Consider the following 18,245-nt stretch of genomic DNA (forward strand, 5'->3'; position numbering starts at 1 on the left):
TTGAAGATATTTCAAAAGTAGATTGAACTTACTTCTACTCATGTTTACAAAGTGCAACAACAACACTCCTCTCACAAATCTCGACTAAACTCAAAATACTAACTTTTTTCTAAACTCAACTTGCACAAAATCGATGCCGGGAAGTCTCAACCCCCTCTCTATTTATACTCGAAGTAAGCAGTCTAAAACCACAAACCCAACTTGTACAAGAAGTCCTAATCTCCTAGGAAACCTTCCCATACAATAAACAAACTTTATAAACTACAATCATACCAAATTTGGACTCCGCATCCATACGCACACAATATCTTCATGGTATACCATATGGAATCTTCACCAACCATGATATCCTGATCGTCTGGACATCATCTTCTTCCAAGTTGACTCCCGATCAATCACTAGTAACACTCTCCCCAGGCATTAAGAGACACCTACATATGAATCAAACAAGATACAATATCTGAGCACAAGTCCTCTCCAACTTGACTTAACATTAGTTCACAACAGCATTACATATGCTGTCGGTGTGACCGCCGAACCCAAGCATATACAAATTGAAGATATTTCAAAAGTAGATTGAACTTACTTCTACTCATGTTTACAAAGTGCAACAACAACACTCCTCTCACAAATCTCGACTAAACTCAAAATACTAACTTTTTTCTAAACTCAACTTGCACAAAATCGATGCCGGGAAGTCTCAACCCCCTCTCTATTTATACTCGAAGTAAGCAGTCTAAAACCACAAACCCAACTTGTACAAGAAGTCCTAATCTCCTAGGAAACCTTCCCATACAATAAACAAACTTTATAAACTACAATCATACCAAATTTGGACTCCGCATCCATACGCACACAATATCTTCATGGTATACCATATGGAATCTTCACCAACCATGATATCCTGATCGTCTGGACATCATCTTCTTCCAAGTTGACTCCCGATCAATCACTAGTAACACTCTCCCCAGGCATTAAGAGACACCTACATATGAATCAAACAAGATACAATATCTGAGCACAAGTCCTCTCCAACTTGACTTAACATTAGTTCACAACAGCATTACATATGCATAATATTCATCTAGAATTCATAAACATAAATTAATCACAAGTATAAAAAAACAATCCGAAACCAGAACCGACACAGAGCCGTCCGATCAGACCATCGGGCTGGCCGATTTGACTGCACAACACACGTCGGTCTGACCAGACCCAAACTAACAAAACTCATTGTTCATCGTCAGGTCAATTCATCATCAGAAAATCTTCAAAACCAATTATCTTCAAAATCAATTGTTCATCTCTTCTCTATTATTATAAAAATTGAAAATGTTTCCGCCAATACTTTGTACGTTGTCCGTATTTGAGTTGGTTATTAAATTCGTTCACTTTTGAAAATGCACCAGGAGTCGTATAAGAAATCCTTTTAAAACACTCACAGCTAACTTGGAACGAGTACCGCTAATTGCTTTAGAATTCTTGTCAGGCCCTAAGAAAGCAACGTACAGTATATGACCATAATCCCAACAAAGGTTCTAAATTAGATATCAATACTATCAAAATAGAAATCTCATATACTTTTTAGATAAAAAAAATAACAATAATACGATTAAAATAGCCTTCACCCGTTTCAACGCACGAGCCTTTTTTTCTAATCACAAAATAATAATCAAAGGTCATCTTCGCAAATGGTGATGGATGCACACTCCGCTTTCATGAGAGAGAGAGAGAGAGAGAGAGAGAGAGAGAGAGAGAGAGAGAGAGAGAGAGAGAGAGAGAGCGCGTGTGCCAGCACCAAGAATAACACCACGACGACCAGCGTCAGCAGGCGGTATAGTGTAGTACTCGTACATCACCGGCGACTATGTTGGGCGAGTACCAGTTCCAGGACAAACTCGTGTTGCTGTAATGCTGCCCACACGACCGGGGACGGGAAGATGCCCATGATGCAAAAGGAGCAGTTGTAAGCACTGACAATGGAGGATAGAAGAAGTAACACGTGGGGCTGAACAAACTAGACATAATTTTAACCCTCATTTTATAAGAAACTCAGTGAGGGCTTACATAGTTCTAACGATGCTTGTGGGGGCTTGAGCCCCTCCGTGCCCATAGTAGATCCGCCCTTGGCGTCGGGGTTCGCCTGGCCATCTGGATCGTTCGAGAGGAGGTGGGGAGAGGTCGATGTGTGCAAGCCGGGATGGGTTCGAATGGAACAAGCAAGTCAGAGGGAGCCGATCGAGAGGAGCGATGCTGATTCGCAACTACAGATGACCAAATGAGCCACCCGGCCCGTGCACGACCAGGCCTAGGCCCGATATAAGTTGGGCAAGCACAACCCGCTTAATGACCGGGTCAGGTTGTGCCCGCCCACGGGCACAACCTACGGCCTAGGCACAGTCCTATAAGAATCGGACCATGCTGGGCCGGCACGTAGGCACGACCAACACACTGTGCTCGTCCTTAGAATAGGTTTATTTTGCATTCCTCCTCTTTGGGTTGTGCCCTATATATGGCTTGAATAAGTCTAGATTGCCTCCCTCCTCTTTGGACTGCCTTATACACATCTGAATAAGTCTATTCGCCTCCCTCGTGTGTCGTGCCATGCGAAGCCAGCCCACTGTGCCAAGGTAGCGCCCCCAGGCTCAGCCCAACTGTCAGGCCGGGCCGGCATAGGCTTGACACCAATTAGGCCATGTCGTGCCTGGCCGGACCAAAAGGTCGTGCCATGGGACGGGATGTCGGGCCCTGGACCTTTTGGCCATTATATTCGCAACTGCGTCAAGTCAAGCGGAGCGAGGAATCCTATCTCACACAGACGCACGAGCAAACTAACTCGCACGTGATTTGGATCCACTAGGCCCCACTCTAGCCTACAGCTCTACACTGCAGTAGCACATTTCTTTTTTTCCTTTCTTTCGCGTGATTTTTTTTCACACGTGCTTATCTCCCTCTCCGTCCTTCGTTTTTGCGTGCAATTTTTTTTCTCATGTGATTTTTCCTTTTTCTCACGCGATTTTTTCTCTTTTTTTCGCAAGATAGCTAGGTAAGTTTCAACCTCATTTTATTTTGAAAATTTTTGACTCAAAATTTAAAAACTTCTAACACAAAATTGAAAACTTTCAATTAGAAATTTGAAACTCTTAACTGAAAATTTAAAACTTTTGATCAAGATTTGAAAACTTTCAACTAAGATTTAAAATATTCAACTCATGATTTGAAAACTTTCAGCTTAAACTTTAAAATTTATTAACTTGAAATTTAAATATGAAAGATAAATTTTGAAAATTTTCAACTCATATTTGAAAAGTTTCAACTTGATATTTGAAAACTTTCAATCCGAGAATTGAAAACTTTTAACTCGAGATTTGAAAATTTTCAAGTCAAGATTTAAAAATTTTCAACACAAAACATTTGAAAACCATGTGTTGAAGATTAAAAAAATCGTGAAAGGAAAGAAAAGAAAAAAAAATCGTGAAAAGAAAGAAAAGGAAAAAAATCACTTGGGGGGAGGGGGCCAGCTGGCGCACGCGTTGCCGCGCCAATTTGCCACACCCGAGCGGAGCACCCCGTCGGATCCGTACGTAATACACGCGTCGTCCATCGAGAGCGGTGCTGCAGAGGTGGCGTGCTGCCGCTGGGATGCATCAATTTTTTTTATTTACATTTTGAGGCTTTTCTTTTCATCGTCCGCTCTGTTCCATTCGCCGCCGTCCTCCATTCCGTTCTTCCTCAGCTCCCGTCGGTGGTGCTTGAAAGAGTCCGTTTTGGTGCTGGCCTTCTTCAGGTCGTCAAGTTCGCCTTGGCGCGCGGTGCTTCTCTTCTTCATCGTCAGGTGGTTCCCTGCGCTCTCTTCATGTCGTCAAATTCGTGTCGGTGTCTCGTGCTGCTCTCCAACTTGCTCAGATAGAGATAGTTCGGTGCTGGTTTTCTTCAGGTCGTCAAGTTCATCTTTGTGGTACGTGTTTCTCTTCTTCAGGCCGTCAAGTGTGTCTTAGTGGAAGTTCAAGTTCGTCTTGGTGGTTCTCTGCTCTTTTCCGGTCATCTTGGTGTCTCGGTGCTGCCCTTCAACTTCATTGCCAGGTTCGGTGCTGGTCTTCTTGAGGTCGTTAAGAGTTAAGTTCATCTTGGTTGTGCTCTTTTTCAGTTCCGAGAGTTCTCGGTGGTCGTGTGTCGTGAAGCGTCAGGTCCCATTGTTGGAACTTGGAAGCTCCTTGAAGAAGAACGTGTCCCGGTTTTGAGGTAGAAGAAACAAAAGCTAAGCCTGCAAAACATGGCGGCGAGGGTGAGCTGGGAAATGGCCGCCCGGCGTCGGCGTGTGGCGGAGGATATTGCTCCGCCCTACGCCGTGCTGTTGTTCGTCTTGCTGTTGGCGTGCTGCGTGCGGCGCCGCCGCCTCCTCCTCATGCCGGAGGATTTATTCCGGATCGGTAACCAATTTACTGGTATAATAAAACATCCGGATTAGTTCCACAACTCTTAACTAGTGGATTGATTCTCGGTCTATTATTGTCCATATCATGCGGTCCGGAATAAATCCCGATCTCTCGTTGTATCTATAATAAATTTCTTACTATTCTTGTCACTCCTAGCCAGGATTGAATCATCATGTAACCGAACAAGTCCTAAGGTGGTCGTCTCCTTTTTAGGCGGAGAGGGATGACACATATCTGGTTTTGCCACAAAGTGCCTCAGTTTTGTAAGTTGAGGGATGACACATATTTTTTCGGTTCTGGATAATTTTGTAATTTGGAAACAAGATGAGGGACCTTATGTATACTTTTTACACTTTTATGTCGGGTTTTGTAGGCCTCCTCTCTCTTTTCTGGTCGAAGCCAAATTCAGGGAGATGGGCCTCACAGCCCACGTTCACGTTTATTTTCTTCTCAAATTGTTTTTTTTTATCTATATGTACTAACTTTATTTTCTTCTCAAATCCGGCCTCTACACCAACAAGGCTGTACACAAACACAGGAGGTCCTTCAGTACAAGTTTGAACTTTACCCAAGATCACAACTGAAAGGGAACACTAAGGCTCTAACCCGAAACAAAACAACAACGAAGTGCATCGACCAAAGGACATACACGGCTGCAAACAAGAAAAGCCAGCAAACTATACCCCTCAATTATTTTCCTCATGTTCCAACCCTTAGCAAAGAAGTGCACAACGGTAGTCTCCAACAGTTTGCAACCTTCTTTCATCAAGATGCTTTCTCCCTCTTTTAATAAAACAGACTACTGTCTCATTCAATATATTTTCCTGAAAATGACATTTAATTAACGAAGTTGATTTTTATGCCATTGAGACAATGCCATTTCTAGAGATCCACATCGCCCAACATATAGCTGCAATCCAAATAAAGAGATTTAGTATTTTAGCCTAGATTAATCCAAACCTTTGAACTAAACTCCAAACAAGTTAGCAACCTTATGAGGCGGTTTGAACCAGAAAGGTAATGAAAATGACACATTTGAAACACATCTAACCACATATATGGCAATCAATGAAAAGATGTTGTATCGTTTCATCTTGATTACAAAAGAGCACCCAACATCGTCGCCATTCCATCTCCGTTTTGCTAGGTTATCCTTTGTTAAATACCACTAGAGGATTTTAATTTTTAACGGAATTCTCAGCTTCCAAAAGTGGATTGATGATAAAAATGGGATCTTCAGTTGACTGCTTCTTGTTTCTCTTGTTGCATCTGGCGCTCCATCACATTTGGCTTCTTTTATAGTAACAGAGAAGGGAAGGACCAGAACAGAAAAATGAAAAAAAAAAGCATTGCAATGTTATACTTTGCCATACCTTTTATCTAAAAACTCTGGCTACAAAACATCGCGTGGTTCGCTGATGGGCCGGTCTGTGTTGCTTCAGCGATCAGCACCGCAAGTAAATAAAGAGAGCCGCCGGAATGGCTCAACGACTGATACAACACGAGCTGCATGAATGCACGGCGTAACTAATTTGGAGCCAAATTAGTCATGGGATTAGCTTTCCGGCCGGATAGAACATAGTACAGAAACGAGGGTAAGCCTCACTACACCGGATTAGGTCACCTGTGATGGGTCCTAACCATCACCTTTGAAGGGCCGGTTTGGGCCTAGTCAGAGACTAATGGTCACTGTTGAGTCTCAGTCACCTTTGATGGTGCCCGTTAGAGGTATCAATCACCTCTGATGGGCATGTATTTCATGCCCGTTAGAGGTATCAGTCACCTCTGATGGGCATGTATTTCCGAGCCCGTCACAGGTGATGATGACCACACCGCAGTCCGTGGTTGCAACCCCACAGGTGACTTATCTTTGAGGCTGTGACGGGTGCATTATATTCGGCCTGTCATAGGTATATCATCTTTGACGGGGTATAGTATCAAAGCTGTCACAGATGAGGTCACCTGTGATGGATTTTGTTATGACCCATCAGTGATGAGGTGAAATTCGAAAAAAAAAACAAATTCAGAATATTAGCTAGCCTCAGGATTTACTAGCCACGCCCTCTGAAAAACAGAAACATCACAAATATATGCCAGGCACCCCAAATATCACATATTCCCCATTTTAGCACATATGCATCTTAAAATTTACATCATTCACATATGCAGTTCAAATGCCACATATTTGCACAACACATTCATACCACATTAAAGCCACAAACTTGCACAATTTCTTGCCTTGCACATGAAACCGCAAACTTACCAAAGTTTCTTGTATCCTATTCCTTTTGAACCTCCACAATGACCTGTCATTAAAAAAAAGGAGAAAACAATTGAACGGTACAAAGTAATTCGTAGTAGATCAATGGAACACTGGAGAAATCGTCGGAGCTTCTTGAAGAAGATTGCGTGGCTTGAGCGGTGAAAATGGAAGTAACGGTGTGAAATTTTTTAGGGTGGTGGTTGTTATTTGTAAACATGTGCTTAATAGTCGAAAGGATAACACTAGCAAGTTGCGGACTGAAAGAGATAATTCCACTGTGTTATATAACACATCGGAATTGGGGGAGCATGTGTTAACAGTGAAATTTGGCAAGATAGACTCGGATTTGGAGTTGGATATCGAAACGGAATCAAAGGAGATTGATTTTTGCCAAAACAGACTACGCATCGACTTGAAACAGAGTCGGAATCTGGTTGAGCCGATCTGGTGGGAAGCCGATACAGCCTAACTTGGGCTCGGTTTGGGCCTCAATTGAGATAACTATCATTGCCGTTTAGAGATAGATCTCATCTAAGGCAATTGTATCTATTAATTAGGATATTTATCTTGGTTTGGGCCTCAATTGAGATAACTCTTTTCTTTTACTTTCCAACGAGTTCTTGCTTCAAGTCGGGGTATCGGCTGCGATCTCTCGACAAGTGGTAACTTGTCTTGAAGGCTTGCGCTATCGGGGCTATTATATCATTTTAATGTATCAATCATTTTATTGTGGTCATTTTTATCACATATCTTAGTTAATATAGTCTTAGTATCTCAATTTAGTCATATCAGTTGATTCTCGTTTTAGGGTTTTTGTCGGTATTGGCTTAAATCGTCTTACTAGATTAGATTAGCTAAGGTTCTACCATCCCGAAAAGTTGTTAACTCCTTGATTGTTTTGACTTTATGTTTCTCTGCGTATTTTGTGATGCATCATCCCTAGCCGTGCTTAGAATCATAGAAACTAATCCGGAGTTAATCATAATTAAGGATAGTATCGGAGTTTCAGCCGATCTTACCTAATATACATGACAATGCATGTTTCATGATCTGTTTATGAATATTTGCCACTTATATAGATAGATTGATTTATATAAATGCATCAAGTTAGATTGATCTCTCTTAAACTTTATATCTGGTGATCGATTGTTATTTGGTACGTTTATATAGATTGATTTCTTTATATAAGTCTGTATTAGAGTATTAGTCAATACATTATTTGTTTTTGCTCTAAGTACTGGTCTATTGACTATTTTTTATAATACTGTCTTAAAATGATTGACAAAAACCAAAGAGATGGTATTACAACCGTTAGGGCATATTTAGGGTTTGCACTTTATCTATTCATCTAAAAGCCACAACCGATTTGGTTTAACTGCATCGGCTGGGTCCTGACGATACGTCATCGGCTCTATCGGCCGATCGGCTATCGTTCATCTAATTATGTTTTCTGTTTTATCTTGCTGCTTGCCGATCTCCTGCAAAAGGGCGTGATCGATAGTCACTCGGTTCATCCTTTTTGCGCCCAGGAGCTTGAAACGACGAACCATATCCTCCTACACTGTGTGTTCATACGTCAAGTCTGGCGCCTCGTCCTGTCTTCTGGTTGGCGTTGGCTCGCCCCTTCCCATGGCTGCTCTCTTTAGGTCTGGTGGCCGTCTTCTAGGGCCTGTCTACCAAAGTGTCTTCGCAAGGGCTTTGACACTCTGGTCCTCCTGGTATCCTGGCAGCTGTGGAAGGAGCGGAAAGCCAGTGTTTTTGATTCGTCCCTTTCGCCGGTCTCGGTGGTTCTGGAGTCCATCCTTTAGAAGAATCGTCTTTGGTCTCTTGCTAGTGCCGCTTCATTTGGGGACCTGTTGGGAACATAGGGCAGCAGTTACTCCACCACCTCTCTCCCTCTTTATAGGAGCAGCATTTTCAGCTTGTTTTTCCTCCCTTCGCGGTCCTTTACCTTGCATGCGGCAAGGGTCTATCTGATTTATTGCGTTGTGAAACTAAAACTCTATTTTCTTCTAATATACTGACGCATAGTATTTTTGTGCATTCATGAAAAGAAATCTGTTTTAAGGAGCGATGCAATATTGCAATGGTGTGTCAAGATTATGTTCCGATTAACATTTGATTAGAAGTAATCATCTGAAACCTAATCACATTGGGCATTCAGGCATGCAAATTCTCAAATTTGTTAAGTGTGGGCACTATATATTTTAACTTTCGTTCAATTCATAGCGAACGAAAATCGCGCGCACTTCCGATGGAAAATCCCGTGAGAAAAAAAAATCAACGCTTCTACATTGATACGGTACCATGCAAAAATCGTGCAAAAAATCAGCGTTCCCCAACCTTTGGACGCACAAAAAATCATCGTTTAAATGGGGAAAAAAAGGGCAGGGTTCCACGCCTAGAGAGAGATCAAATAATATGGCAGTAGGGGTAGCTCTTCTAGCGCTTGTTCCTCTCTACCTTTTTGATGAAGTTTCTGGTGCGGTCCAGTGTGATAGCCTGGCCAATTAGGGCAAGTATTATAATGTTTCATATGCTGCCCCTAAATGTGCCATATTGGATTGAGTGATGAGGTAGAGGAGATAAGTGAGGAGAGAAATGGTAAACCACCCCTAAATGAAGAGGCAACCTCCACACAAATTTTAAGAGGGGTGTGAGAGTATAAGAGACATTGGTATTTGTGTACTAGAGGTGACATAGTGTATAGATTGCCTCTTAATTTATGAGTAAATGATGTGGATAAATTTAGATGTGGTAGTCACATCTACCATAACACTTGCCCTTAGGATAAGGTCAGTATAGCTCATGAAGGTGTGTGCATATGTTTAGTACCACCTTATTAGTTTAGTAAGGGTAAAATCAACTTATAAGTGCTCTTCCTTTCAAACATATCACTTCCGGGTTAACCCTTTTACACGAAGCGAGGACGAAAGTGTATTTGATCCAGAATAGGATATGCATATCCCATTCCAAAATGATCTATTAAAAATTATATAAAGAGCTATTAAAAATCAAGCAGACCAGGTACTACTGTCTACTACTATACCAAGCAGACCGATGCAAAAACATACTACTACCACCAAGCAGATCGATGCAGCTACGGAAGGGGATTTGCGTGTCAAACATACGACGACTGCTACCAAGCACCGTGTCATTTTCAATGTCTAGATGGTGTTTGAATCTCCTGAAGATAAAAATTATGTATTTTACGTAAAATAAGGTGATAATAACGTGTGATTAATTGAGTTTTAATTATTACAAACTTAGAAAATAGATTAATCTGATATTTTAGAGCAACTTTCATATAGAAAGTTTTTTATGAAACATACAGTTTAGCAGTTTAAAAAGCGTGCCACAAATATCCAAAATTTCATCCACTTCTTGCAGTGGAAACGAACAGGATTTTCCTTGGAAAAAATACTACTAGCATTACCTAGTTGGGGGGAACCATTTTTCATTGCAAAAAATATGGTGGTAGGGGAGGCTGTTATGGCGCTCGTTCCGCTCTACGCCGAGCTGCTGCTCGGCTACGCGGTGGCGCGCCGGAGCGGCCGGGTCACGCCGGAGCTGCGCGACTTGGCGGTCTGGCTGGTGGGCAACGTCGCCAACCCCTTGTCCATCTTGCACCTCACCGTGAGGGCCGTCTACAGAAATTTAAGGCCTCGGAGCGAAATACAAATCAAAGCTCTAAATTTTAAAAAAATTCATATATCTAATTTAATATAGAGGGCATAATTTCAGTTTTAGTATGTATTATTTCGTGCAATGTTTAAAAATATATCAAATATTAATGCTAAAAGAGTAGGTATCACTGCTGTTCTACCGAAAATCATCATCTGTATAGTGTTGTTTAAATAAAATCTTTAATTGTTCATAATTAATAATGTTGAAGACATATTTTCAGCACCCGAATCATACTTTATCTTTCTAGAAGGCATGATGAGGTGATTGACGAAACAAATCTATTATTTTTTTATCAACAAAAGCAAAGACATGTGTTTGATTCAATCAGGAATCCATTCAATTGTTTGTTCACTCACAATACTGTAACAGTAGTTCGTCAAATTAGTAAATTACCTGATGAAGTGATTAGTGAAGCCGGCAAGCGCCCGCTAGAAGTTGCTTTAGGCTCGGCCTCCACGCTCGCCTCCGGCTGTCCTCCTCGCTGATGGTTGCCACGATTTGCACCACCACCGCCGCCCGCTCGATCGACGCTCTGCCAGCTGCGCGGCGCCTCGCGCCCTCGCCGTCTCGATGCACGCACGCACAATACCTGGGAATTATAGGATGGACTGCTCCTTCATTGACCTGCGACACCTCGATCTAACTGACGCATGCGATCTCCAATCGTTTGACGCTTGCGATGCCTTGGCTTTGCTTCTACCCTAGCTCTCATTAGCTGATCGCCAGGCATGTGGCCCACCCTAGATGGTGGTGTGGGGCCCCCAAAAGTTGGGGGCCCTGTGCGGTCGTCGTTTTCGCACTCCCCCGTCGACGGCCCTGCCCACCATGAGTATCGTCCACCTCTCCGACCTCGACTACCATGTCCTCCAATGCTCAACTCATCCGGTCCACGAGTATCACTCGTCGACATATACTTTTATCGTATATATAAATTACTTTTTGATTTAACTAAATTATCTCATATACATACATAATGCTCTGAGTTAATTACTTTTATTATTATTTTTAGTCAATTCCATTATTTGTATTGATTAAATTTCATTTCTGACAAACCCATCACTGGTGGAGAAGTGGTTTTAAACCACGGTTCACAACCCCTAGTAGTCCTGTTTTGTAACCGGGACTACTAATCCGAGACTAAAGATGCATTTCTTTAGTCCCGAGTGAAATAACGGGAACTAAAGATGGATCTTTAGTCCCGCTTAGTGTTACCACTAATCGGGAGTAGATATTTTTTTTTTCCTTTTTTTCATTAATTTTAACTGCTTGCATATTGATTTCACTCCATCCCCAAATCACGAAAACCCCAAATCACCTCCGAATCATAGATCAAATGCATCACAAATTCTAAAAGAAACATCACACATACATCACATATTCACATCAAAAATTCCCAAAAACAAATTCAACAAAAATATACAAAAACAAATTGTAAATCCGCCCATCCGCCATCGCTCCACCACCGCCCGCCGCCTCCCCAGCCCAGCACGTGCCCCCCAACCCCGCCCCCGCCCCCGCGCGCGTGCCGCTTTCGCTCGCTCCTCGCTGCTGCTTCAAGAAAAGGAGAGGATAAGAGAGAGAGAGAGACAGGAGGAAAGGGAGGAGGAGGAAGTTAAAGATGAGGAGGAGTTTGCGATCGAGGAGGAGAGGATAAGTGTGAGGGATTATATACGACGCGTTAATTTTTAGTCCCAGTTGATAATATCAACCGGGTCTAAAGATAATAGGGGACTTGGCTAGTTCATGTAAGAAATACTGGGAAGCTGCAACCTACGTCTTGGACGAGCAAGTAAGACGGCTCCCAATGGAGGTCAAGTTCATCATCCAAGTTCTTCGAAACGTAAACATACTGGCTGCTCTTGTTGGTATTGTATTGGCTGTTTTCAAATCCACTACTAACCAGAGGTACGTACGTTCGAATGCATGCATTCATGAAGAACATCTATCATAATGAATTAATTAATGATAGGATCTATCACTGTCTGTGCCTCTCTCTGAATTCAATTATAACAATTAGAGCACCCGCAATGGTAAAGTAAGGTGCTATCTATAAAATATGTACATCTCAGCAATAGACTAGATTAATATTAACCATCTCAGTAGTATGTCTATATGGGTATCTATAGCTCTCTAATACATTGCCTCGTTTTTCTCTATAGACTATCTCCAGGTTAGTAGATAGCTTTGCTCTCTCTTTTTATTTAATCTCTTTCAAGTAGGAAAATATGCTGACATGGATCTCTTATAGAGAGCCTATAGATAACCATTGTGGGTGCCCTTAGTCGCTGAAGTTGAATGAGATTAACAATTTTATTATTTTGTTCGGATAAGGCGTTCAGGTTAATTCAAGATTTCAAGTAGTTGAGAGAAACCATATATACGTATGTTTTCCCCTCGCATATGGATTCATCTATGTACGAGTTATTCAGCCGTAGTATCTGACGACTATTGTATCTCCCTCCCCCCCCCCCCCTTTTTTTTTAAAAAGTCTTTTTCACGTATAATTAGCATTAATCAGTTAAGCTGGCGAGATTTGTCGGTCCCCAAATTTTTGTCGTTTGTTGAGGTTGAATTTGTAGACGGTCCACGAAGACCAAAACTCGAGAAGCCAAACCCTATCCCCTCACATAGGCTCGATCAGCCCGGAGGACAGGATTCTCCTGGATTTTACTTATCTTTATGATCATCGATCTATTTTTGGTAGAATTATTCAAACTGAATTTTGAATTTTCATTCAAATTCGGTGAAATTCCGCTGTTTGTCTTCTTCTTCTTCTTCTTTCCTTTTTTAAGCTGGAACCTTGCTCCACAGCAGGGTTCAAAATTTTGGATTTGTTCTATCGGACCTCCCGATGTGATATTATTTCGGCCGAAATTTTTATTTTTTTTCATTTTTTCGTGAATTTAGTAATATTTTGATCAAATTTTATTCAATAATTCATATAATTTCAGACCAAAAATTCGGTATTTCGGCCACCCCGATACAAATGACCAAACCGAAAGATTAAACCCTGCTTCGTAGTGATTCCAAAGGAGGGCAGCCGCACGGACCCTAAATCAATAATAAAACTATAATATGAGTGGTGAGATGGCACTAAATATCAAGTGCCAAAATGAAATATGTGCTGACTGATTTGTACTCCCTTGTGTCTTTTTTACTTGTCTAGTACAACTGAGAGAGTATCAAATGCACATGTTGTTACCATTCTCTTTGTCTAATCATATATCTATAAGAATTAGTAGAAATATAACTAAAATGCCAAATTTAACAAACTCATTTCCACATATCAAATCTTATTATTTTTTTCGATATTTTAGCTGGTAAAGATTTTTGAGGTTTGCATGTATTCTAATACAACACCGAAAAAGAACAGAGGGGTTATGCATTGTAAAAGTTGTGCCTTGAATGGTTTACGCTGTTCTACACGGTACATGTGACATGTTCAAGAGCTTGGGAGTGCAACTCTTGCAGTGTGGATGGCCTCATGGCAATCCAGTAGGTCTGAACAGAATCAAGCAATATTTTCATTGTCATTAATTAAGCAATAGATGCCATTGTTTCCATGAAAAGTAGCTGCACTGGTCTGTCACTGTCATTGTTAAGTTGTCCGTTAGCATAATTCACCTCTCAAGAAAACCCCTACATTTTGATCCTGAATTCATTGCTGACATGTCATTGTCCTGATTGACAGGCTAAATATTATACTAGGCTACTTGGAGTCTTTGATCCACTGGTGGAGAAACCATCTTTCGTCGGTCGGCCAAATTCCACAATAGTCCCGGATGCAATAAAAACCGAGGCTAAAGATGATTTTTAGTCCCGGTTCAAAAGGGTAATGGGCATATTTGATCTTTAGTCCCGGTTGGTCACCATCTTTAGTCCCGGTTCAAATGCTGTCAGGGCCTGTCAGGCCCCCCGGGATCTTTAGTGATCGTAACTTTAGTCCCGGTTGGTAGATCTCGGGGATCTTTAGCCCCGGTTGGTAACACCAACCGGAATTAAAGTCCCACCCCTATATATATATGTCTTCTTCCTCCTCCAGCTGCCCGAGCAAGCTTCAAAATTTCTTCAAAAAAGAGGGTAGGTCATGCCAAAATTTCTAGTGAATTTATTTTGGTAATTACATACAAATCGGAGGTGCCTAAAAAGTTTGCAACTTCATCCTCCAATGTTTTTTTTGTCATATTACATTTGCAGTTATGTTTTGCACACTTTTTTGTCTCTAAAATTTAGTTGTAAGTTGATGAGAGAGAAAATTTGTGTGGGTTAGAAAGAATATATACAAATTTAGTTGATTTGATAAAGAAGGTTTTATAAAATAGTTGAGAAGGAAAACTATAGTGAAAGTTAATCTTGAATACTAGAAAACAAACTAAAATGAAAATTAAAAGAAGTAAAACACATTAAAATTAGTTTAAAACTTTAGAAATAGTAAATAAGAATTATTTGGTGTAATATTTTATGATTTTTGTATGAATAAAGATGTGTCATTATTGTATGACTGTTGAAACAGTTTGTAATTATCTTATAATTATTGTATGACTGTCATTATTGTAAGAATAATTATTTGTGTACGATTTTTTTCGACTCATGTAGATGGATCGGCAATGGATGTACGCTGACCGGCGGTCCAAAGAGTTTATTGACGGCGTGCACTATTTTTTGAGAGTGGCCGAAGCTAATAGGCAAAGGGGTTTTATTTGTTGTCCATGCAATAAGTGTAAGAATCAGAAGGAGTATTCTGCATCCAGGACTATTCATTTCCACTTGTTTGAGTCGGGGTTTATGCCAAGCTATAATTGTTGGACATCCCACGGAGAGCAAGGTATTGAAATGGAAGAAGATGAAGTGGAAGACGACAATATTCCGGACTTTGCTCAGTACGTTGGATTTGAAGGAAATCAAACGGGCGAGGAGGAAAGGGATGCTGATGGTAACGACGTTGCGGATGATCTTGGTCAGATGTTGCAGGATGCCAAGGAGGACTGCGAAAGTGAAAAGGGGGCCCATAAATTGGACAAGATGTTAGAGGACCACAGAACTTCGTTATACCCAGGTTGCGAGCAGGGGCACAAAAAGTTGGATACCACTCTGGAGTTCTTGCAATGGAAGGCAAAAAATGGGGTTAGTGACAAGGCATTTGGCGATTTATTGAAACTCGTCAAGAACATTCTTCCGGAGGGAAACAAATTGCCCCAGACAACGTACGAGGCTAAGAAGATAGTCTGCCCGCTAGGACTGGAAGTTCAGAAGATTCACGCATGTCCGAATGATTGTATCCTATATCGCGGTGAGGAGTATGAGAACCTAGAAGCATGCCCTGTTTGCAAAGCACTACGATACAAGATTAGACGAGACGATCCAGGAGAAGTTGACGGGCAGCTAACAAAGAAGAGAATTCCTGCTAAGGTGATGTGGTATTTCCCTATAATACCACGGCTAAGGTGTTTGTTCAGGAATAAGGGGAATGCTAGAATGATGCGATGGCACGCTGAAGAGCGTCAACAGGACGGGATGCTGAGACACCCCGCCGATGGTTCGCAGTGGCGAAACATCGACAGAAAATTTAAAGAATTTGGAAAGGACGCACGAAACATACGGTTTGATTTGAGTACGGATGGCATGAATCCTTTTGGAGAGATGAGCAGCGGCCATAGCACTTGGCCCGTTACGATGTGTATCTATAACCTTCCCCCCTGGCTATGCATGAAGAGGAAGTACATAATGATGCCGATTATTATTCAAGGCCCCAAGCAACCTGGTAACGACATCGATGTGTACCTAAGACCACTGGTCGAAGATCTTAAACTGTTGTGGAAGAAGGAAGGTGTCCCCGTGTGGGACAACGACAAACAGGAGGAGTTTAACCTACGAGCGCTGCTGTTCGTAACCAGCAACGATTGGCCTGCACTTAGCAACCTATCCGGACAGTCCAACAAGGGGTACAAGGCTTGCACTCACTGTATGGATGAAACAGAAAGTACGTATCTTAAGCACTGTAGGAAGGTTGTTTACATGGGTCATCGTCGATTCCTTGTAGCAAACCATCCGGTACGGAAGAAAGGCAAGCACTTCGAACATAAGGCTAACCACCGTACGAAGCCTAAACATCGCAGCGGGAAAACAGTGTTTGCTATGGTTAAAGATCTTAAAGTAGTGTTCGGAAAGGGGCCTGGAAGCCAGCCTATAGAGAGCGAAGATGGTCACGCGGCGATGTGGAAAAAGAACTCTATATTTTGGGAGTTACCCAATTGGGAATTCTTGGACGTACGCCACGCAATCGACGTGATGCACCTCACTAAGAACCTTTGCGTAAACCTTCTTGGCTTCCTAGGTGTACACGGAAAGTCGAAAGATACACTGGAAGCACGTAATGATCTGAAGCATATGGAAGAACGCGGCGACCTTCAGCCGGAACCAAAGGAGAAAGGAAGCCATTACTTGAGTCCAGCCAGCTACACTCTTAGTATGGCAGAGAAGGAAAGTATGTTTGAATGCTTGGAGAGCATAAAGGTACCGTCTGGATACCCCACGAATATCAAGCGAATAATAAGCACGAAGGAAAAGAAGTTCACAAACCTAAAGTCTCATGACTGTCACGTGTTGATGACACAACTGCTACCAGTTGTAATAAGGGGTATCCTTCCAGACAATGTCCGGGCAACGATAACAAAGATATGTGCATTCATGAACGCAATTTCGCAGAAGGTCATCGATCCGGATAGATTAGAAGCCCTTCAGAATGATGTGGTGCAATGTCTCGTCAGTTTTGAGTTGATATTTCCACCTTCATTTTTCAATATAATGACGCATCTGCTTTGTCACCTTGTGAAAGAGATCAGTATTCTCGGGCCTGTGTACCTACACAACATGTCCTTTCGAGAGGTACATGGGCATTCTGAAGAAGTATGTTCGTAACCGTGCTCGTCCAGAGGCAAGCATCGCCAAGGGTTATGGAACAGAGGAGGTCATCGAATTTTGCGTAGAATTTATCGAAGATCTTCGCTCAATCGGGGTACCTGAATCACGCCATGAAGGAAGACTACGGGGAAAGGGAACTCTCGGAAGGAAAGCAATAATGACGGTAGACAACGATTTATTCCGTAAAGCCCATTTCACGGTTCTGCAACAATCTTCATTGGTAGCTCCTTATGTCGAGGAGCACTTGGCTCTAGTTCGCGCCAGGAACATCGGTAAGTCCGATGCATGGATTACATGGCATCACATTGATACTTTCCCCGCGTGGCTACGACAACATCTCATGGGTAACGAGTCGATCAACCAACAACTTGCCTTCCTGGCGAGGGGACCGTCTGGGTCGATCGCGACATTCCAGGGATATGAGATCAATGGGTATACATTCTACACGAGAGCCCAAGACATGAAGAGCACGAACCAAAACAGCGCTGTTCGTGTCGATGCCATGGGACACGATGGAACAACTGGCACGTATTACGGTGCCATCGAGGACATATGGGAACTTGACTATGGTCCTCTCAAGGTCCCTCTGTTCCGGTACCAATGGGTTAGGTTGACTGGTGGAGGCGTAATGATTGATGACAGTGGGATGACAACGGTTGACCTTAACAAGGTTGGATACTCGGACGAACCTTTTGTCCTTGCCAATGATGTAACGCAAGTCTTTTTCGTGAAGGACATGTCTAGCAAAGGAAAGAAGGGCAGATGGCCTAACGAGCCTAAGTGTCATGTGGTTCTCCCAAGCAAAAGAAAAATCGTCGGAGTTGAGGACAAGACTGACGAGGATTACGATCAGTTGGATGGGCAACCCCCTTTCACGGTGACGATTGACCCTAGCATCCTCCTATCAAATGAAGACACCCCTTACTCACGTAGCGATC

At 42.2% G+C, this 18,245-nt stretch overlaps 1 long non-coding RNA gene across 1 annotated transcript; it reads left to right on the top strand.

The window, feature by feature from the left end:
• Positions 1-3,885: 3,885 nt before the first annotated feature.
• Positions 3,886-4,794, top strand: LOC107279677 (uncharacterized). The gene is made up of 2 exons (XR_003239817.2): positions 3,886-4,057; positions 4,148-4,794. It is a non-coding gene; the product is annotated as an uncharacterized lncRNA (long non-coding RNA).
• Positions 4,795-18,245: the final 13,451 nt, after the last annotated feature.

This window comes from Oryza sativa, chromosome 12 (assembly GCF_034140825.1).
Source record: "Oryza sativa Japonica Group chromosome 12, ASM3414082v1".
Lineage (NCBI taxonomy): Eukaryota > Viridiplantae > Streptophyta > Magnoliopsida > Poales > Poaceae > Oryza > Oryza sativa.